Consider the following 24,208-nt stretch of genomic DNA (forward strand, 5'->3'; position numbering starts at 1 on the left):
TATGCTTTTTATTGTAAGAATTTTACAGTACAGATTCTCTTTAAATCTATCGATCAGAAAAACAATCGGAAATCAGATAGGACCTGACTGAAATAATCAATTCGACCATCAGTCTGACGGAAAATTGCATCGTGTGTACCAGACAAAACTTCTTTTTGTGAATAACATTTGCAGAGTGTATTGAATTCAATAATTCCAAAACAGCTGTTGGATGTCATCCTGGCTACATTTAGATCAGTGCAATCTAAGTTTATATGATTGCAGATACAGTACATTTTAAATATTGTATAAATAGTTTCCAAATAATGTTTTTACTGCTTCTTTTTAAACATATTTATGTTAATTTTTATTCTTTATGTACAATAGGTAAAATTTGTATACTTAGTGATGTATTCTCTGATGATCAGTTCAATTCTCTGCTTGTTTTAATATTCAAGATAAAAAGATTTGGTGCAGCAGGCTAGCACAACCCCTTTGCAAAAATGGTACTGCTAAATTCTGCATCTTTGGTATATATTTTATAAGGAGGAAAAGAGAAGAATCCACAAACAGCGGTGTGCACAGAGATAAAAGGAGAAACAAAGCTGCAAGTATAGAATTTTCATTGCATTACGTTTTAAGCTATTTATAGGTTTGCCTAACTTAATTTTCTGGATACAAAGTGCAACCCTCAGAGGATTCACAGTGTAGTCTTCGTGTAAGTAGCTCTTGCTTACTCTCTATGGCATAAGTTTGATTGATGATCTTCTGGTAGACATCTGTCTGGAAGAGGATGTCCTACTTCCTAATTGGCGATGAAACACAGGAGAGAAGCCTAGGCCACCTCATCTTCCCACCCGCTGACTTCCCAAATTAAAGTCAGCTTGCACTTTCCATAAATGCTAAGACAGTAAATAGATGACATACCAGAAAGAACAAACTCATCTTGAAAAATTAAAAGCATTGCTTTTTCTAGGACAGCTGCAATTGCCCCAGAAAATACTGATGTAACAATCTAAAATGAGAGTAGTCAGACTGTGTATGTATGTATGTATGTATGTGTGTATGTGTGTGTGTACAGTGGTGTGAAAAACTATTTGCCCCCTTCCTGATTTCTTATTCTTTTGCATGTTTGACACACTTAAATGTTTCTGCTCATCAAAAACCATTAACCATTAGTTAAAGATAACATAATTGAACACAAAATGCAGTTTTAAATGATGGTTTTTATTATTTAGTGAGAAAAAAAACTCAAAACCTACATGGCCCTGTGTGAAAAAGAAATTGCCCCCTGAACCTAATAACTGGTTGGGCCACCCTTAGCAGCAATAACTGCAATCAAGTGTTTGTGATAACTCGCAACAAGTCTTTTGCAGCGCTCTGGAGGAATTTTGGCCCACTCATCTTTGCAGAATTGTTGTAATTCAGCTTTATTTGAGGGTTTTCTAGCATGAACCGCCTTTTTGAGGTCATGCCACAACATCTCAATAGGATTCAGGTCAGGACTTTGACTAGGCCACTCCAAAGTCTTCATTTTGTTTTTCTTCAGCCATTCAGAGGTGGATTTGCTGGTGTGTTTTGGGTCATTGTCCTGCTGCAGCACCCAAGATCGCTTCAGCTTGAGTTGACGAACAGATGGCCGGACATTCTCCTTCAGGATTTTTTGGTAGACAGTAGAATTCATGGTTCCATCTATCACAGCATCCTGAAGCAGCAAAACAACCCCAGACCATCACACTACCACCACCATATTTTACTATTGGTATGATGTTCTTTTCCTGAAATGCTGTGTTACTTCTATGCCAGATGTAACGGGACACGCACCTTCCAAAAAGTTCAACTTTTGTCTCGTCGGTCCACAAGGTATTTTCCCCAAAGTCTTGGCAATCATTGAGATGTTTTTTAGCAAAATTGAGACAAGCCTTAATGTTCTTTTTGCTTAAAAGTGGTTTGCGCCTTGGATATCTGCCATGCAGGCCATTTTTGCCCAGTCTCTTTCTTATGGTGGAGTCGTGAACACTGACCTTAATTGAGGCAAGTGAGGCCTGCAGTTCTTTAGATTTTGTCCTGGGGTCTTTTGTGGCCTCTCGGATGAGTTTTCTCTGAGCTCTTGGGGTAATTTTGGTCGGCCGGCCACTCCTGGGAAGGTTCATTACTGTTCCATGTTTTTGCCATTTGTGGATAATGGCTTTCACTGTGGTTTGCTGGAGTCCCAAAGCTTTAGAAATGGCTTTACAACCTTTACCAGACTGATAGATCTCAATTACAGTACTTTTGTTCTCATTTGTTCCTGAATTTCTTTGGAGCTTGGCATGATGTCTAGCTTTTGAGGTGCTTTTGGTCTACTTCTCTGTGTCAGATAGCTCCTATTTAAGTGATTTCTTGATTGAAACAGGTGTGGCAGTAATCAGGCCTGGGGGTGACAACAGAAATTGAACTCAGGTGTGATAAACCACAGTTAAAAGTTATTTTTTAACAAGGGGGGCAATCACTTTTTCACACTGGGCCATGTAGATTTGGAGTTTTTTTTTCTCACTAAAACATAAAAACTATCATTTAAAACTGCATTTTGTGTTCAATTATGTTATCTTTGACTAATAGTTAACGGTTTTTGATGAGCAGAAACGTTTAAGTGTGACAAACATGCAAAAGAATAAGAAATCAGGAAGGGGGCAAATAGTTTTTCACACCACTGTATATGTATATATATGTATGTATGTATGTATGTATGTATGTATATATATATATATATATATATATATATATATATATATATATATATATATATATATATATATATGTATATGTGTATATGTATATGTATATATGTATATATCTATATATGCTTCTTGATGGTGGAAAATGTTTATACATTTTTATTTTTATTTTTTGCAGGCTTAGATATGTATGATTTTTTTTTTTTAGTTTAAAAAAGTTTTTATGAAAGAAAAAAGGAAAAGCAACCTATACAGTTTCAATTCAAGTACTGCATTATTTCCCCACCCCGGGAGCAAATGATAGGGAGAAAGGGGATTGTAACAAAAGAACACAGGAAAGGTGCTACGTAGCTGACAACGATTTATACAGGGAAATCATGACAATTAAAGGGACACTTAAGCCAGAAAAAAGAGTTTTACTCACCTGGGGCATCTACCAGCCCCCTGTAGCAGTCCTGTGCCCTCGCAGCCACTCACTAATCCTCTGGTCCCCCACTGCCAGCTAGTTTCGTTTTTGCCGACAGGCCCGACAGGACTGGCCACGTGTAGCTTTCTCCGCATTCCCGACTGTAATTAGCGCTATTGCGGGCCGCAACGCACAAAAAATATGCGTTGCCGCATATCTATGCGTTCGTAATGCGGCAACGCGTATTTTTGTGCACGTTGCAGCCCGCAATAGCGCTAATTACAGTTGGGAATGCGGAGAAAGCTACGCGTGGCCAGACAGGACGTCGGGCCTGTCAGCAAAAACGAAACTAGCTGGCAGTGGGGGACCAGAGGATTATTGAGTGGCTGCGAGAACACAGGACTGCTGCAGGGGGCTGGTAGAAGCCCCAGGTGAGTAAAACTCATTTTTTTTTCTGGCTTAAGTGTCCCTTTAACAAGGTTGCCTAAACTTTCTCATCCCACTGTAAATTGTAGCCCACATGGTTGGGTGGAAAATCTCTCCCGTCACCTCTTGCAAAGCACTCTTGGACATTGTTGAGGAAAAGAGGCTCTTTCTACCTACTGGTGCACATAGAAGGGGAGGAAGTAATAGTGTGAGGCTTGGTAGAATCCCTTTAATAATAAGGAGGCAGTCAGATGTCAGCACATACAGTTCTGCCTCCTAAATGACAGGGGAACCATGAATTTGAATAGATATGTGGCTGCTTTATTACTACTTGAATACATTAAAGGATTTTTCAAGGAATGTGAAGATAATTTAGTTTTTGCCTTACTTGTTTGGACTTGAGCTTTAACCTCCTCAGTCCCAAAAGTGTTATGAAACTCAAATTTAATCTGTGGTCTAAAACATTAAACAGAGCATACAACTAACAGAAAAAAATATATAAATGTTTTACATTTATTGTAAGGGTCAATAATTAAATGTCCACTTCACTGAATAGTTACCATAATTAAAAAGATTGCCGTTGCTGAGTACAAAATTATTAGATTGTACTGAGCTATATTTAGTTTAGTTTTATGCTCTGTTTAATGTTGTAGCACTCCGATGAAATGTTAAGTTTCATACCAACTTGATTGGCTCACTATGATAAAAGAATGGGGAGCTAATGAAATTGGCTTCTGATCATTTCCAAGTGGGGGTGCATGTGAGCAATCATGGCAGGAGTGCGCAGGGCTGGTGTAGTTAAATCTACACTGTGACAAGATTGCACAGAATAGCCTAGAGTGTACGATATGCAAGAACGGCAGAAGTGCATAGATTGCACTGTCTGATGTTCTCACTTTTGCATAGCACAGCAGTGTGATGCGATAATGCACTGCTGCACACATTTTCATGCAAAATGCAACACTGACGCATTCACTGTAGTGAATGGGATAGGCCGTTCATCAGACAACAACACAGATGGCGTGTAAAGGCTTTTGTTGTGAATGCACTGCCTTATACATTTGATAATGTAAATGAGGCCTAACCGTCAGTTTGCCACATCCCTTTGGTTGTTGCTTTTCCTACTGAGCATGCCACTATTCTATAACTGAAGAGTTCCCTAGGTGCTCTTTCCCTAGAAACACAGGCGGTTTAGATGATCACCTGTTTAGACACAGTATATTTCTGGGCTATCACGCCATATCACCCTATGGACACAGATGTTGTGTCTTTCATAGAACGTATATAAAGCATTGAGTACATCTCAATGTCTCAGTGACAACAATAAAATATTAGCCAAAAATAGAAAGCCCCAAAGGAAACAAACAATAATGCTCTTCAGTGCCTTCTGGTGAAACAGTACAATCATAGTCAGTCAATAGTGACAAGTGTGTTCCAATTCACAACACAAATAAAGAATGATGAAGGTACGAAAGATCGATATAGGCTTATCCAGTAATTCAGATGGCAGTCTCAAATAGGTAACTGCTAACAACTCAACTTAAAGGACCACTATCACAAAAAAATGTAAAATTTAAAATACACATATACAGTATAAGAAGTACAATTCTCTCCGAGTAAAATGCACTACAAATTACTTTTCTCCTATTTTGCTGTCACTTGCAGTAAGCATTTGTAATCTGACAGGTCTTGGACTAGCCCATCCCTATGGAGGATTCTCGGTATGCCCTTTATTCTTTACAAAACCACTCTCTAGAAAAGATCTATACAAAGATGCTTTATGGCTTCCCTACTCACTTCCACACTAGTTTGGCAATTGGATTGGGCAACTGTTATTCAGAAAGTGTTTTGACAAGTAAAGAACACCCTGAGAATCCCCCCTGAGGAGATGGACTAGTCCACTAGTTCAGTCAGATATTTACAATCTATTGTAAGTGACAACCGCATAGGAAAATACATTTATAGTGCATTATACTCTGGAACAAATGTACATTTTACGTACATTCAAACACATGCACTTTAAATGTAACATGTTTTTCTCAATAGTGGTCCTTTAAATTAATCTAAAAGGGTGTAGACCAGGGATGTCAAACCGGTCCTTTGAGGGCCGAGGCACTCACACATTTTTTTTGTCCAGCTCAATTTAATTGATGGGTCTGAATCAGGAAAGGCGTGGTCCATCAGGTAGAACACATTCCTCTCTAAGTCCATCCTAAACACTGGCATGGATCTGGCCCTCCAGGCCTGGAGTTCTACACCTGTGGTGTAGACAGTATGTATAACGCTGCCTCAATTGTTTGTATTACGGTAGGAGTTAGTTACTGTGATTCTTCTTCCTCTATAGTCATAACCAGCAGCACTACTAATTGACATTAGTCACTGGGATTCAGATTTGTCCACAGGATAAAAAGCACCTTACAGTGACAATTAGGAATCATAGAGAGTGTGATTTTGTGTCCAACAGGCAGTTGGTACAAGAGGCAGCAACATTACCCCCGAAGGCACCACTGCTAGTATAGTGCACTGAGACTGTAAACATGGTGCCATGAATCTTATTGAAAACCTGAAGGTGGTGCATTATAACAAGAGAGTTAGAAGGTGGCAAAAACTCAACATCTCAAAAAATAGTTGTGATGTGCTGTTGGTTTAAAACATGACAGTTTTATTGAGGTATCGGTGCTCTTCTGTAAAACCAAAATAATGCACGTTACCTATTTTGTGTTATTTTATAAGTAAAACCTTATTTTTTAGTTGTGCTTTAGCTACAATTTATCAAAGAGACATAACAATGCAGACTATAAAACTGTCTACCAGCCTATAAAAGGTTTTGAAATATACAGCATGTCAGAGTTTTGCTAGAATGGAACCTTTGATTAATCCCTTAGGGTACTGAATGGAGGATACATAATCATATAGGCATGGGTAAAACAGCATGCTCACTCTGTAGTATGTACTGTAGATCCTTCTAGTATTTTGAAATAAAAATGATCATATAAATCCACCCCACAACCATAATGAGCTCATTTATGTTTATGCTAGCGTTTCCCTGCTTTCTGCTTGTGAAGATGGTGACATTTTCAACAACACATTAGTCCTAATCCTGGGATTGGAGTAGCTAGAAGGTTATTGCGCCTTCCCTGCATTATCCAAGAGAAGCATGCTGACTCGGTTTCCAACCGCAATTCAGCTTTTATTTTGCTTTTTTTTTTTTACTAAAAGCAGATCAAAACTGTGTGAATAGTCCAAATATTTTACTAAAATGTCACCCAAACAAATAGTTACATTCTAAGTTTACAACAGAATATAAAGCTTACATATAGCTCTTTATACAGAGGAACTGGTGGCAGGTTGTAATTTTAAATTGTGTCTCCTACACCACATTATACATGCCAAAATTGTCTATGTACCGTAAGCAAATGGCAGGTACTTAGTAATAAACAAAATACTTTATTGTATAATGTAAACATCTTAGTAATTAGCATGCTGCAATCCACATAGACTCCATGCCCTGTCATTATTAAAACACACCTAAAGTGTGAGGGATTGCTGAATTGTTTATAAGGAAATAAATATGGCACCCTCCATATCCCTCTCATGTCTTCCCCTGCTTCCAAGTGTTGTGAGCAATATCAACTCACCTGTGACGACACTGGTCCATCCGTGCTCCCATCCTCATCCATCCTCCCTCACTGACGGCCTCTCCTGAATGACCCAGCACGTGTTATTACGCAATAACACCCACCGGGATACTGAGAAGAGACAGTCAGCATGGATGGATGAAGACGGGAGCATGGACAGACTAGCGCCTGGACAGGTGAGTTTATATTGCTCACAGCGCTGCCAGGCCCCGGGGAGGATATCCTCAAAGCAGGGGGAAAGCTGGGAAGGGGGGCAACAGAGCTAGGGGGCCCCACAGTGTTCAGGAGCCCTGGGGTAATTAACACCTTTGTCTCAATGGGAGTGCCTGCGCAGGGGGGGGGGGGGGGTAGTAAGTCTGAGATTTAACTCAGTAAAGGGAAAGCAGCCCTACACTACATTCTGCACCAGTTTTAGGCCAGTGCAGTCATTTTATGGGGTGAGATTCTTGTTTTTTGGGTTTTTTTTTTATAATTGAGATGATATCTGCATTTGAACAGTAAAGTACCATATTTTTTTGCCGGGAACCCTTTTCAATAGAAAATAATAATGATAATAATAATAATTTCTCCCTGAGGCAGTTCATTAATTTCAGTCTGTTTAGTGATAGAAATTATTTCTGTTGGCAATCTTTTATGTATTGATTCATTACTAATTATTACAAGCCTCTCTCAGAGAAGTGGTAGCATTTTTTTTAAAGAAGGAAACCTATTTTTTTTTTTTTTCAGCACAGTCTTTGCATTTGACTGGAGACATTGCTGGACATGTTTGTGGCTATCAATATGTTTCTTCAGAATTGTAAGTACTGTTTGCAAGGAGAAGAGCCTATGTTCCCTTAGGGGTCCATAACACTGGCACAAGTCCCTGCAGAGGGTGATCATTGCTGTATTGCAGCACAGCTTCTTTTATTATTACTTTCTAGAAAGCTGTATAGATTGCAGCTCTGAATCAGCTGTTCCTAGTTGTGCTGCAGATGCCCTTTCAGAAGCTCATTCTCCCAGCTTGTCTGCAAGATGTCTTTGTAGCTTCACAATCCAGGTGCAGGAGCCAGTCCTGCTGCTTCAATCATGTAACGTCCTGGGAATTCCGCACCATCATGTATAATCTTGAAAAGGAAATAACGGAGACTTCTTTGTTAAGAGTTGGCCCAGTGACGATTTCCTATGGCAACTTACACAGCAGATGGTTTTTTTCCCCTGAAACTTAAAAATAAAAAAGGATTAAAAATGTTTTCATTTCATATTTGCTTTTTGTTTTTTTGTTTTTTGTTGTTGTTGGCATTTCATATCTTTATTTCCTCTGTGGTTTTATCCCACTTGTCAGTTCTGCTGTCAGAGAGTTTTTGATCTTACTGCTCATATTTTTATTTTCTAAATTTGTTTCCTTGAATTTAGATGAACTTTTCTCGTGTGTTCTTACAGGTTTTATGGAGCTAAAGTTTCAAAACCTTGTAAGGCATGCACCAGTTTCACTCTAATTTCAAACACAAATAGATTTGAGTCCGGCCATAAAATGTCGATCAAGAGTATAGATACAGCAGTCTGCTCAGCAGCACTGGTGTGTCCAAAAATCATTTGCTCGGCACTATATACAGCATCATGTTGCTCCACTTTCAGGAATTTTAGGGAAGGTTATCTGCCATTACTAAAAGGGATGGGATGCAGTAGTTATGTTGGAAATGGACATTGGTAAATCCAGACCAAGCTAGGCCAAGGCAGCACAGTTTGAGGTGGTCACCAAGCTGAGGGCTGCTTCTACATGGCTTCCAATGTTGGGAGGGGGGGGGGGGGTGAGGTTTCAGGAACTTCTCTGCATTAGGCTACATTCACAGTGGTACATTGCAGAGCAGCGTAACTTCTGCTATGTAACACTGCTTACCGCACTATCTATGTACTATCTATGCGGCGTTCACAGCGCGGCTGATGTGGTGCAGTACAACGGTGTGCGGCAAATCAACACACTGCATGCAGAGCGTTACTGCAGAACGGACGCATTAACCATGACCATTAAGCATTCTTTTTATTGACTGTATGCTGCATTGTATGTGACACAAGGTGTGGATAACGTGGTGCCGCTTTCACGTTCTGTTGCATTCCTGCTGTTACAGGGAACACAACACAACTCCCACAGTGAACTGTAACAAACCCAAAAGTGACAGCTGCGGTGAACAGCGATACCACCGCAGCTGCCTCCATCTCTTTGCCTAGCAGTGTGTCCGGTCCTCGGACGTCTAGCACGCCCAGAACGGGTTTGTCAGCAGCACATAGGGTTGCAATGTCACGCGCGCACGCACAGACGAGACATTTATGCGGGGAGGAGGCGCGTCAGCTGACCGGCTGGTCGGCGGACGTCAGAGGAGACGCTCGGCGCTCTTCATTGGTTGATGAGACCTTAGATAGATCCGGTGTGCTTTGATCCGGGAGGAAACCGGGGATTTCACACAGTGTTAGGACTTTGATAGCCATAATCATTATTTAATATTGTATTATCTGTGTATGACTCTTGCTTATTCTGACCATTCCTACTCTCAGTGATTCTGTACTTCTGCCCATCTGATCTTGTTGCTGACTCTGCCTGTTATAACCTTCTTGCCTTTGTCTTCTGACTTTGTACCGTATCTGCCAGTCTGTTGTCAACTCGTTTAGTCTGACTACTCTACTCTCACCAGAGGGCCCTTGTCTCTGGTGAGGGGTTCAGTACTGTTAGTGCCCACCAGCTCCACTGATGTGGCATAGCTAAACCTATCAGTACTACTGTTGCACCAAGCACATACTTCACCATCACAGTAACTGTCTGTATACTTGTATTATTGGTGATTCTGCAGATCATCATATAATCAGGTATATATCTGCATTATAGGTGATACTGCAGATCACCTAATCAGAATTCTGTTATTTGCTGACACCAATCGTTACATGAACATAGCGTTAGGGTGAGTGGGTGAGTTTGTTAAAGGAATACTATCGATTCTCATATTTTTTTCAATTGACACAGGAATTGTTTGGGAAGTGCTGCTAAGTACTGGTGTATACATTTTAGTAGCAACTTCATTGTTTACTGTTCTCAAAATACATTCAAACTTTACTGACGCCAAAACTGACGGCTGACTGAGCCATGAGGAGAGGGGATATTCCCCTCACACTTGACCTGTTAACTCTGTGTAGCTCTGTGTGTGACAGAGAAGAGAGCTCCCAACAGCTGCAGCTCCTGTGTCCTGTGTTTCTGACTGCAGTGTCTGAAGAGAGCAGAGGAAATGTAACTAATTCTCACAGCTTTGATATGTTTGATATTTGCTTTCTGTAGTCTGAAATGCAACTCTGTCTGTGCATTGAAGCAGACACCCCTTCTGCAATTGATTTGTCCCAATATAGCTAAATCCTACCCTCCAATAAATTACAGCTTTTGCCTCTGATATTTAACATTAAAAGTAGGAAAATGTTTACACAGCTACTTAGACATTATTTGCACATTGTCATTTTAGAACAATTGGGTATCGATAGTATTCCTTTAAGAGAGACACACCAAATTCCTGGTTGATCATGCTTTAGGTGCTCTTTAAAGCGGACCAAAACGAAACATTTTTTTAATTCAAAATATTTACTTGCACCACTCTGACACATACAAAATATAAATAAACACTCCTTCAAGCCTATTAGCATTTCAGTGCATGCTTTTCACCCTTCTCTTTTCATAACTAGGGTTATACAGGTGGCAGCCATTAGCAACCCCTCCTTTGCCGGACACCACCTACTCCACCAGTCTGCCGGATTCTGTCCCGGCAATATTAAAGGAAGGGAGGGGTTCCTCCAATAAATGTGAAATATTTTATATTTGTCATCATGCAGCTGAAAAAAGGCTGCTATTTATTATTATAATTTAGAAATAGATTTTATTTCTGAAATCATGTATTTTTAATTTGGTTCCACTTTAAGTGGCAAAATAAAATTAGGTTTGCAGGAGGGCTTTGAAGAAAGTGTCAGGACCAAAAGCCTACTATGATGTAAGGTGGAACTACAGCCAGAACTGTCTGTCTTTTTTAGTTTTAGATACAGTAGGGACATGTTAGAATTTCTACAGTGCTTATTGCTTACAGAGCTTCAGCTGAGGATTTAATACTCTGTCCATTCAGAAAGTGGGTACTTTTTGTAATGGCCATAAAATGTTTTGGTGAACAGGGTTGCCCAATACGAGAATATTGGTAGCATATCTATTCTTCGGTTATTGACAGCATTTTTTTCATTTGTTCCCCATGGTAGTCTTCTAACCTTTACCTATCCTATTGCCATAACACTAACCCTTTTTTCTATATGCTCAACACTAAAACCTGAAACGCCTCACACTAACCAAAACCTGTTACAGTAACCGATACGCCTATAATTACCTGATAGTCCTAACACTATCCCTAAAACCGATCCACCTCACACGAACTTTCCTACCCAAACGTTTCTGCCGATACGCCTAATTGTATACCCATCACTTTTATTTGCCCATTTTTTCTGTGCCCTTTGACATAATCACCACTTAATTCAATGTATTTGCTGATATGTATATATTACCTGTTGTGAAAGGTACATTTGTATTTTACATACATAAGAGTGTCCACTTTCACCTGAGGGTTAACTTCTTCTATATTTTCTCCCATCTGCATTCTGTCTTTAGATTTACTGCCTTCATTTATATTGTTTTCTAGCAGTCAGATATAATTGCTTGCTACATCCTTCCCTTGCTCCCAATTAGATTTCTATCCTGTGTTCTTCCTGTGCAATGGAAAATGCTCAGCATAAAGTCACCTGACCCATGAGAACAACAGGGGAAATAGAAGACATGGGAATAGGGAGATTCTACTTACAGCAAGCCTGATGAGTTGAGCACTTTATACGAATCTTAACATTATTTTCCTGCATGTCCCAGTCGTGTTTATTAGTATCTGCAACAAACAAGGAGTTACTTGAAAGGAAATGTTCTGTTTACTGTTCTTAATCCATCAGCCTAAATATTGGAGCTGCTAGGGGGGGAAATAGTATAATGAATACCTGGGGCTTAAAAATGAGAGAATGAAACAGAGAACATAATTGGGAAGACAAGCTTTGCCTTTAGTCTCTCATAAAACTCAGTATGTGTTTGGACAGCTATAGCGGGCTAGTTTTAGAGAAAAAGTATTCACACAACACCATTTAAAAGGTAAACCCTGTCTCTTCGCACGTAAACTCAAATAAAAGACTTAGATCAGAGCCCAAATAGTAGCTAGGTTACCTGATCTATAATCAGTGCTATTTTAGCAACACTGGCATGTTATATAAGCCTAAGCAACATTGTTTAGAGAGGCAATGTGCTGCAAGACCCAGAATAACGCCTTGCTACCCCATAGAAACCTTGGGTCTGTTTTACCAGGAAGACAACGTCTCTTTGTTTGCAAGAACACTGAAAGTGAACAAAGACGGTGCCGTTGGTGGGTGGTGGGTTTCCAAATAAAGCAGAGCTACATACCAATATACAGTATTACAGGTCTATAGATAAAGGGAGAGTTTCTGAAGCTAAATCCAGGACATTTCATGTAAAAGTGGGTACCCTGAAAAATTTGCTGCATTTTTACTATATGTCTCTGTGGTTCATCTTTAATGGCGGCATAGCTAGCATAGTTGCCCCACTATAGGGAGTTTAGTTGCCCCAGTATGGCTAGTATAGTTACCCCAGTATAGCTAGCATGGTGCCCCAGTATAGCTAGTATAGTGTCCCAGTATAGCTAGTATAGTGTCCCAGTATAGCTAGTGTAGTGACCAGTATAGCTAGTATAGTGCCCTGTATAGCTAGTATAGTGCCCAGTATGGCTAGTATAGTGCCCCAGTATGGCTAGTATAGTGCCCCAGTATGGCTAGTATAGTGCCCAGTATGGCTAGTATAGTGCCCAGTATGGCTAGTATAGTGCCCAGTATAGCTAGTATAGTGCCCAGTATAGGTAGTATAATGCCCCAGTATCGCTAGTATAGTGCCCCAGTATAGCTAGTATAGTGCCCAGTATGGGTAGGTAGTGCCCCAGTATGGCTAGTATAGTGCCCAGTATGGCTAGTATAGTGCCCAGTATGGCTAGTATAGTGCCCAGTATAGCTAGTATAGTGCCCCAGTATAGCTAGTATAGTGCCCCAGTATAGCTAGTATAGTGCCCAGTATGGCTAGTATAGTCCCCAGTATAGCTAGTATAGTGCCCCAGTATAGCTAGTATAGTGCCCAGTATGGCTAGTATAGTGCCCAGTATAGCTAGTATAGTGCCCCAGTATAGCTAGTATTGCCCCAGTATAGCTAGTATAGTACCCCAGTATGGCTAGTATAGTGCCCCAGTATGGCTAGTATAGTGCCCAGTATGGCTAGTATAGTGCCCAGTATAGCTAGTATAGTGCCCAGTATGGCTAGTATAGTGCCCAGTATAGCTAGTATAGTGCCCAGTATAGGTAGTATAATGCCCCAGTATCGCTAGTATAGTGCCCCAGTATAGCTAGTATAGTGCCCAGTATGGGTAGGTAGTGCCCCAGTATAGCTAGTATAGTGCCCAGTATAGCTAGTATAGTGCCCCAGTATAGCTAGTATAGTGCCCCAGTATAGCTAGTATAGTGCCCCAGTATAGCTAGTATAGTGCCCCAGTATAGCTAGTATAGTGCCCCAGTATAGCTAGTATAGTGCCCCAGTATAGCTAGTATAGTGCCCCAGTATAGCTAGTATAGTGCCCAGTATAGCTAGTATAGTGCCCAGTATAGCTAGTATAGTGCCCAGTATAGCTAGTATAGTGCCAAGTAGGACTAGTATAGTGCCCAGTAGGACTAGTATAGTGTCCCAGTATAGCTAGTATAGTGCCCCAGTATGACTAGTATAGTGCCCAGTATAGCTAATATAGTGCCCAGTATGGCTAGTATAGTGCCCAGTATAGCTAGTATACTGCTCAGTATAGCGCCCCAAACATTAATAAATGCAAGATACACGATAATGTATATTCTTTATTTTCCCCTCTCCTGCGTGTGTAACTGATTCCCAGCAGGAGGAGGCAGGAAGCAGGGCAGCTGCTTCCTGTAGCGGCAATGTTTATCGCCGTTACTATGGGAACCGCTCTCCTGCTTCCTGCCTCCTCACAGACAGCAGCCGGGAGACGCGCTGCTGAGAATCAGTTACACACGCAGGAGAGGGGAATATAAGTAAGCGGCTGCTGGCTAAGGTGCTAAGGTAATAGCTGCGGCAGCCGTGGGGATGGGCGGGGGGGGGATGGTGTGGCGCAAGAGGACAGTCCCGCGGCCCAACTGCAAACGTCCCACGAACCAGCAGTGGGCCGCGGACCGGTGGTTGGGGACCCCTGCACTACACAATACATACATATGACTATGGTAGGGACTAGATTGTGAGCCCCTCTGATGGACAGTGACAAAACAATATACTCTTTACATCGCTGCGTAATATGTCAGCCCTATATAAATACTTAAATAAATAAAATAAATAAAAACTTATCGAGCTTCTTGGCTGCTAGTCTATAAAATCTGTCTAGCTGTTGCCTGGTTAGTTCCTTTGACCGCCTGCTTTTCTGTATGTTGAAGGTGCAGACTTGCTCCCTGCTGGTATCCCATTCCCCTCCATTGATGGGATCATGGGGGCGGAGAGAGCTGTCACAAATCTTTCTTCCGCCAGGCATCTAGGAGGGGGATTTTGTTTGATGTGTTTATTTACAATCCAGTCTCGCTTTAATCAAACTTATTACAGTGGTTAAATTTAGCAACGCTGGCCTGCTTGAGAAGCGTTCCGTTTGGATCCATTGCCTTCTCGGGGGATATTGCTGCCAAATACTTCATAGATAATTTATGACTGCTTATTAAGAAATCTAAAAAAGAACTGTAGGAAGTAAGTGAAAAAAATTGTTTAAAATTCACGGTGAGCTGAGATGAAAAAGCATTATCGTGTATCTTGCATTTATTAATGTTTATTGATTTTAAAGTACTGGAAATAGACTGAGAATGTTAAGTTGCCATTACATCTGCTTGAATAATAATAAAACCTACTTGAATATTGAAATTCTCTTTCCTTGTTAATGTTAAGGGCTTATTTAATAAAGAGGTGCAAAGTGCAGCACTTTACATTAACCCCTAGCAGCTGTGTTTTTTTTTATGCAGGTTACTGCCGGAAGTCATTTGATTGGGAGATCATTTATTGTTTAACTGTAAAGTGTAAATTTAAATACCTTTAATTAATAGAGTCAAGCTGGTTGCTTGTTCTTTGTCAAAATCTCAAAGAGATTTTGGATAAAGTCCTGGGCTGCTCCTGTGTAATTTGATGAATTACCTTTAAATCACTAGATTAGGCTTTAGGCAGATTATTTTAGATTCCCTCTTTTAATTCAGCAAGCAAAGCACAGGAAGGATTAATGGAAACAGATATGAGAGCAATATTCATGTCTGTTTGGTCCTTTTTTAAATGAAGCAGATATATGGCTGGATTCCGCAGAATTAAAGAGGCACTGTAGTGACATGTAGTAGAATGTAGTAAATTATTCAGGATGCCCACGTTTACATTCATGATTGGGGTTTCAGCATCAGACACACTTCCTATATCTATATGACGCTGTATATTGGTATTTAGTCCTGCCCTCCCAGTGATGTTTAGTGGACTTCGGAGCACACAGTAACAAAGATTTCACCACCTGTGATAAATCTAATAATGTAAATCTGGGTGTGGACAGATTTTAAAATGGGCAGATATTGACTAAAGAATTTATAAAATATTGTTAATTGTAAGCAATTTTATTCATTTAAGAGAACCTGAACTGATAATAAAAAGTCAAAATAACTATACACAGGTCATACTTACCTCCCGCGCAGTCTACTCGCCAATCTTTCTCCTCTCCTGCGTCCTGTTTGTACGCTGTGATCAAAGGAATTCTCCATCATCCATTTTGAAAATGGCCATTACCCCATAACAGCTTCCTGGTCAGCACACTGTTAAACTGTTACAATTCCCATTTGAGCCATAGGGAAACATGGACATTACCTTGCACATTCAGTTGTAACTGACAGCTGCTGACATATAACTGACAGCAACTGGTATATTTCAGTTCTGACAAAATATTGTCAGAACTGGAAGGGCTCACTGTAAGAAGAAAATGGTGGGCTTCTGAGAGGAACTGATGGCAAGGTAACTATGTAATATTCATTTGCAGCTAAATCATGTGTTTATTTTAAATAATTTTACTCAGTTCAGGTTCCCTTTAAGCAATAAAGTTCATCTTTAAGGTAAAATTATAATATACTAAACGAAGCAGCAAAGACCATGTAATAATACACCTGAAATAAAGGAGACCTATCTAGCAGTGAAATAACCCTTCATTAGGTGTGAAGATGCCATTATAACATTCTTAATTTTGAGGCATGATGAGGGCAGCTATGTTGAATTTTCTCCTAGGGATTTGGCTATGCTCCTCCTCCTACTGATATGCTATGTTGGATAATGTAAGGTAGAAGGAGAGGAATTTAACTCATTTAATTTTGAGAGAGTCCCTAATTAAGTGCCCTGGCTTTGGGGCCCTTGGGCAGTCTGCCAGTTATGTGATAATGTGTGTATGAGTATTTCGATGGCTGTTGATCATAAATACCAGAAGATTACATAGCTGAAAAATTTAGCTTAGCACAGGTTTAGTGCAGGTGTTAAAAATGAGCACTTTTCAGCAATGTGGATATTTCTGGAGGTTCTTATTGCATCAGTACTCCAAACAGCCTGCGCTAAATACAGTTGCCATGGTTTCAAAGGAAGTGGCGTGAGCTTACTGTCAGTCAGTTTTTTTTTTATTTTTAAACTGGCTGCAAATTGAAATGAAATTGTAATTTTTCATAACATCGGAACTACACTTATCTATATTTATGTCAATTTCATGGCCAAAGTGGAGTTTCCCTTTAAGCAGCATTGTTACATAGAGACTCTGATCTGCACTGTCTCCACTCTTATATGCGCCATTGCATACTAATGTGTGAAGAGAGGGGACAACAAATGAGTTGTGATAGGAAAGCGAGAAAAGCAGCAGGAGTTCGGAGAAAATAATAGGTTGATATACGAAGGCCACGAGACAAAGTGAAGGAAAAGTTGGAAATGAATGTGTAATATACAGTATGTATTAAGCCATTGTTACAGCACATCTAGAAAGGAAAAGCTTGCTGGTGTACAGAGGTGAAATCTGTTGTCAGTCACACGGATCCACAGAAGAACAAGATGCAGAGAGTGTTATAAAATAGAAACATGCAGAACTTCACCTGCTCACCTCTACTTATCAAGTACTTGGCAACATAAGTAATTGAGTAATTTCCTAGTGAGCTGCTGATGGTAGGTCACTGTGGATAGCACTAAGAACAATGACAGATAGGCAAAACGTATGTATGGAGCATGCTGCCAGATGATTGCTATGGAACATATTCTTCATTGAATTGGTGCATTTTAGTGATGCAAAGTAATTTTAAAGAGAATCTGTACTCTAAAATTCTTACAATAAACATCATACCATTCTATTCATTATGTTCTTCTGTGCCCCTCAGTGCTGTTTCTTCCACTCCCTGCTGCAATCCTGGATTGTAATTGCCAGTTTTAGGCAGTGTTTACAAACAAAAGACATGGCTGCTAACTAGAGTGTAAAAGGCTCAGAGGAGAGCTTGGAGAGGGTGTGTAAAGCTTCTGCCTATCACAAGCAGTGCTGCACATTCCACACATTCCAGCCTGAGCCCGAGAGAGCCAACAGAGGAAAGAAGATGAGATTTATTACAGAGACAGTGCAACTAGAAAAGGCTGCAGTATGCCAGAGCACCCTAGAACAGGTATAGGAACTTACAGGATAGAAGAAATAAGGCCTAAAATTTTGTTACAGAGTCTCTTTAAGGCTGGCTGCATGGGCATCTATTTTCCTAGGTTTTTCTAGGTACTCAGTGGAGACACTTGTTTTTTTTCTGTGCATATACTACTTGATAAGCTGTTATCTAAATCCATCTCAAATAGCATTTTAAATCGGCTTCACCAGACACTTCCTGCAGCACAGAACATATTTTCAAAATGTCCAGACTGTGTACCCTGCCCCCCAGTCACAATACCGTGTTGATGCAAGCCAAGCAACAAATACACATCTCACTAATATTATAAATGCGAAAGTTTGGCTGTTTGGATGTTTGTTACTCAATTGCGCAACAATGGCTGAATGGATGTGAATGAAATTTTAGCACACACATAGTACATTACCTGGTATAACATATAGGATATGTTTTATCCCCAAAAGCAAAAAGTGGGCGGAGACAAATACAAATTTCACTGGGAAAATGTAAACTGCAGACATTCTTACACTGTTAATGGCAGGGTTCTCAAACTTTGCACAGTTGGTCACTGGGTGACTGGGATTAATATTCAGAAAAGTGGGTGGAGTCTACAAAAGCTAATCAAAATTCACCTATTTATTTTCAAGGGAAATATTTAATTGCTGCCATTCTTGCACTGTTAATGGCACAAGCCTCAAACCTGGTACAGTTGGTCATTCGGTGACTGGGGTTTAAATTAAGAAAAGGGGGTAGAGCCAAAGCCAATCAGATTTGTTTAATTTCAGTGCAAATTATTGATGCCAAAGACCGCAAAGCTCACAAACTAGGTAATTGAGTAATTGAGTAACTGTGTTAGGGTTAGATAAAGTGGGCGGAGCCAAAACCAGCCAAATACATACCCGGGCAACGCTGGGCCATCAGCTAATGTTCAATAAATGAATGTCTATATATGTTTGATGTGGATGCACTACATCTAGTACAATTGCTTCAGTGCAAGTTATGTTGACTGAGCATTAAGCCTGAGAATTATTAAGCCGCTTTTAATAAAGGTGGGATATGATGAAAAAGAAAACCAGCCAGGAGAAGACTCCTCTCATTATTGCACCTCTTGTTAAAGAATAAGTGTATTTATAAAAGTACACTTATCAGCTGGGTGTATTCCCCCCTCCCTCAATAAACACCTCTCTCCCTAAAGGCCTTCAGTACCTTCTTACTGCTGATTGCATTTACAATAACTAGGAGCCTAGTTCTCACAGTAACCGGTGCACTATTTATTTTTCTCACTGTGCCTCTCCTATCAGGTTGTTCTGTCCACAATGCTGGAGATTGTAGACTTCTTCTCCTTGGAAGCGAATGGAGAGGCCTTCTACTTTCCCCTGTGTAGGGCTACCTAAAAGCCAGAGGGAGCTGTGTTCTATAAATAAGCACTGCACTTCCTGTTATTATTGTTACTTGTGAGGACTGCTAGAAGAAAATATCAGAGGCTTTGAGGGAATAGGGATGCCATTGAGGTTTATGGCCCACTGATATGTTAAGTACATTTTAGTCTTTTAAAAATTTGCAGAGTTACTGAAGTAGTGTAAGAAGTGTAATATGGTTGCATTTTTTTCTGCTTATGTAAAACTTTATATGTGCAATTGTTGTTGGTTTTTTTTTACATAGTAAATTGTACTATGCATAACTTTCTCAATAGGGGGGCTTTGGGTTTCATTAGAGTTCTCTACATTAGACCTATTGTTGTGACTCTCCATAACTTAACTATAAAATTAGTGTCATCAAGCCCTACTGCATACCAACCCCTACCTTGCACTGATGGGGGCCATACCAGCCTGAACGAGCTGGTTACAATAACAAATAATAATGGCTACAGCATGCTGGTTCTAGTGGTTACTATTAATGGCTACAGCATGCTTGTTCTAGTGCTTACAACAACAAATATTAATGGCTACAGGCTCTAACGGTTACAACAATAAATAATGTCAAAACAGGATTATCAAGAAGGCAACCTAGGCAGGTGCCTCGGGCCTAGTGGGTGTCAGGGGGCCTAACTGCAACTTTCTCCATCCCGTCTCTCACCTCAGATTGCTAAAAGGATCATCATGATGAGCCACAGCTACTACTTTGCCGAGGGCCCCATTTCATCTTTATCCATCATTGAATAGTGGGTACAACACACTTGTTATCAGAAAAGAAACACCAATAAATAGGGGCTTATACAACAGACACTAAGAAAAGAGGCTGCAGTGGAAGGTATCAGCAGAGAAATAAGCATAACAGTTAGAGTGTCTTCAGTTAAAATGCAGCCAAGGTGAAGTCTTTGTAACACCTTGCTTGTCATTGTTTTGCCATGCTGTAGCATTACTCAGCAGCATAAAACTGTGACTATATGGGGAAACTCCTTTTTCACTGCCTGCACCGAGCATTAGCAAGGGCCTGGTCAGTGCATTGGAGCTCAGTGCATGGGAACAGCTGACAGGTGGGGAGTTCACACCTTCATCCTTCTCTGTGAAAGAGGCCTTAGTGGAATAATAGGGAGGGCTTGGGCAGTTCAGTTAGAATAAGGCACTCTGTAAAATATATCTATCCATTAAGGCAATACAAAGTGCTGTCACTGTATCCAGAATTTGGTATACCTTAACTAATAAATAATAATGCAATCAGTCTAGCTAGTTAAACAAAATCTGATTGGTGTCTATGCTTATTAGGCAAGGTTCATAGTGGGACAGTGTTATACAGGGAATGCAACACAATGAAACTAATAAGTTGCACTTCACATTATGCAACCTTTAGAAGGCATACAGTGAAGCATACAGTCAATGAAAAGTATGCTTCGCTGCCTCTGTTAATGCGCATGCAGTGATGTGGGATACTGTAGTGCATTGGATCCCAATGCACCGCATGCACTGTGAACGTTCCATAGACTTACTATTGCACTGCAACATCCCACTGTGAACCTAGCCTTATTCTTATTATTATTCAAATATGCTTTGGGCTTTCACTTTATTACTCAAGACCAATTATGTGTTTAGCAATACAGTACTAAAATTAATTTCAGTTTATATTACAAAAACTCATTGTTAGCCTCCATATATTGTTGTGCTATTTTATGGACTAAAGTACAATAAACTTTTTTTTTTCTTCCAGAAGTACTAAAAACTGTTAGGAAACTCACTATAGAATTATATCCGAGAATATATTTTTAATATGAAAAATTCTATGTAAGCTAAAAATGTATCTAGGAAACGAGGTTGACTTTTATGCCATGTCAGCCATTTCTTAAAATTGCTTTTTTTTACTTTTCTGTGTCAGTGGTTTAGAAAATGTATAATTGGACTTACTGACTTGGTTGTATCATCAGAATCCATTTACTGCGTATTGATTCTTTCTGCTAATAGCTATAGATCTTATAATTCATTTGTTGTCACTTTGGATGAAGATGCTGCTCATTAATAAATGCCCTGTGTAGCACATCCATTATAAATGTTACATGTTGCTGCCTATTTTGAATTCTTGATGACAACAGTGTGAAAAAACATGTGTTCTGTAAAAACATATGAGATGAAAATCATCTAGTTACTCTTTTAAAGAAACTGACCTGTATTTGTTTGGACCAAAGCCATGATTGGGAATGGCTAATTTAAAAGTATATAAACACATTTTTGTTGTTTTGCATAAAGTGTTATGTCTATCATGTGATAAAAGTGATCCGATTAACATTACTTAGAAAGTACACACCTTGTGCCTACCTGTTCATGCTTCTTTGTTTCTTTGTGCATAAGAAGCACTTGGATAGCAGGAATGAGAAATGGAAGGGGAGACTGACTTTTTTTTCTAACTTCTTGCCTGTTTTGCAGCTCATTCCCACTCACATTATGCAGCACTTCACTTCCAGGAGCTGTACAGGCTTATGTATTGAACTCTATAGGCCTCGTTCACACTATACATGCAGCTTGTATAGTATGTGATCAGCAAGAACATCAGAAGTGCATAGAGGGCACGTCTGATGTTTAAACTATGTGCGCTGCGCAGCAGTGCAATATAGTTTTTGCCAAAGCGCATTGCTGATCCCATTCACTTTAATAAATGGGATCTGCAGGGCAACGCAGATGGAGTGCGATCGGGTGCACTTGCATCCTGAACGGACGGCCATACGCATTGCCTAATGTGAACGAGGATTAAACTGTATAGAAGGGTTTAGCTGCCGAAACAGCTGAATGATTGTGCATGTAGTACTGACTTGAGGAATGTGACTTGGCTTAGGGACCGTTTCCACTTATGTGTTGCGATTTTGTTGCGGAAAACGCATCAACGAATCCGCATGCGGGTGCGGATTCTTTTGCGTTTCCATGCAGATTTTCGCGCGTAATTGCTTGCAGCTTGTGCTATGCGATTTTAACCATGTCAATGCCAGTAAGCATTGACATGGGTTTTTAAGCGATAACGCACGGAAAACCGCAGGACAAAAACGCTTGCGGTTTTCCTATTAACTTACAATAGCGGTGATTCGTGTGCGGCATGCAAATTCTGATGGCCTTGCCGTGCAGATTTTTTCTGCACAGCAGACCGCACAGAATTCCTGACAAGCAGTCCCATCCACTTGTATTGGTTATGCGAATCTGCATGCAGGAAGTGACTGCAGTGTGACCCTCACTGATAAGAAATTCCAACTATAAAACACTTTCCTAGCAGAAAATGGCTTCTGAGAGCAGGAAAGAGATAAAAAGGGTCAACAGTTCATAGATTTAGCTCTGGCATACTTCAATGAATGTGGCATTGAGCAAAAATAATAAAACAGTTAAAACTTAAAAAGTACATTTAAACATAAAATAAAACTGTGAAATATCTTAAGTTATTTTTAGGAGAAGAAAGATAGATACAATTGTTTATTTCATTAGTTTTTCGCCTCGGGTGTCCTTTAAGCAGTGTCTCGTAATACTGCATGTTTAAAAAAGGGGAAGAGGTTGCACAAGTGTTAGTCAAACAAAGTATGTTTCTGCTCAAAAAAATAAAATAAAAAATTATATATATATATATATATATTCGAAAAAGCTATTAAAAGTGCAGAATAAACAAGGTGTTTAGAACCGTGAACACTGCTCTGGCATATAGAGGTGCACCTCTGGACTTTTTAGTTCCCCTGCATTTACCCTGAACTTTTGGCACTTTTAATAGTGGCACTTTGAATAAGTAATAAAACTTTACAAGTACTGAAGCTGTACTTGACAGTGACAATGCTGTTTGAGCAGACCTCTATACAGGAGCACATGCAGGCTCCTGCTAGGCTGCTCTGTCTGTGCTGACGCTGTCAGATGCTTTGGGCACCAGCAGCACTGACAGGAAGACACACTAATGGGAGATGGTACTGTGGGAAGTGACACTGTAGTGTAAATTGTCACAATATAGCATTTTACCGGACTAAAAGTCACACCTTTAGGGCTGACCCCTGTATAAGTCGCCTCCTATCAGTTACTTTACAAGTCAGACCTATATTTCTAGACTTATAATCGAGTATATACATTTCATATTTTTGGTCAATGTCTGGCTGTCCCTCATGGTATTTTCTAGACAAGAGATCAGATCTCTGTTATAATAAATAGTTCAGACAGATAGCTTTATAATTCCCCTCCCATTTTGTTAGCTAATAACAATCATATATGTCAGCTGAGCCATCTGCCGCTAGACAGATCTACTTTAACCCTTGAGAAATGAAGCCTGATGGTTTACTGTGGGAGCTGAAGTCTTGATCATTATTGAAAGTGATAATCATTGTGAATGTCTTGTAATCATGCCGTGTAAATCACATCATGGATTACAATGCATTGCTGCCACCATAATCTTATAATAGGGAGCTTGTAATCACTGTACTCCATATGTCAGACTGGATATGCTGCATACTCAACTCTGGCCAGTACAGAAATATATACTGCTTAAACCTCAAGTTCTCCATGTAACCGAATGAATCATAAAATGGAGAGGCGAGGGGTGCTGCAATATTAATATGTATGTAGCACCTTTGTTCCAAGATTATAAAAAAAGTGTGCTGTGATATGACTACTATTTCAGGAATCAAAAAGGCATTACAGCAACTATTTCTGGATTTTGTTATTCAAGTTACTGGTTGGGTGGTGGCCAGGGTGCTGGATTTTTCATGTAGCTTGGAGCTGGACTTTAAAACACTATACTTATTCCTCCTAAGACAGTTGCATAGTAATGTGTTCAGATTGTGTTCA

General features: G+C 39.9%; 1 protein-coding gene across 3 annotated transcripts in view; it reads left to right on the forward strand.

Annotated features, from left to right (window-relative positions):
- SRRM3 (serine/arginine repetitive matrix 3) overlaps positions 1-24,208 on the forward strand; it is a 455,592-nt gene that overhangs the window by 45,012 nt on the left and 386,372 nt on the right. The window contains exon 1 of one of the 3 annotated variants that reach the window (XM_068268672.1): positions 7,891-7,962. The exons of the other annotated variants lie outside the window; for them this stretch is intronic. The gene's annotated coding sequence lies outside the window, so the exon portion shown is untranslated. Of the gene's footprint in view, positions 1-7,890; positions 7,963-24,208 lie in introns of those variants that run through there. 3 annotated transcript variants of the gene reach the window in all.

Source organism: Hyperolius riggenbachi, chromosome 2 (assembly GCF_040937935.1).
Source record: "Hyperolius riggenbachi isolate aHypRig1 chromosome 2, aHypRig1.pri, whole genome shotgun sequence".
Lineage (NCBI taxonomy): Eukaryota > Metazoa > Chordata > Amphibia > Anura > Hyperoliidae > Hyperolius > Hyperolius riggenbachi.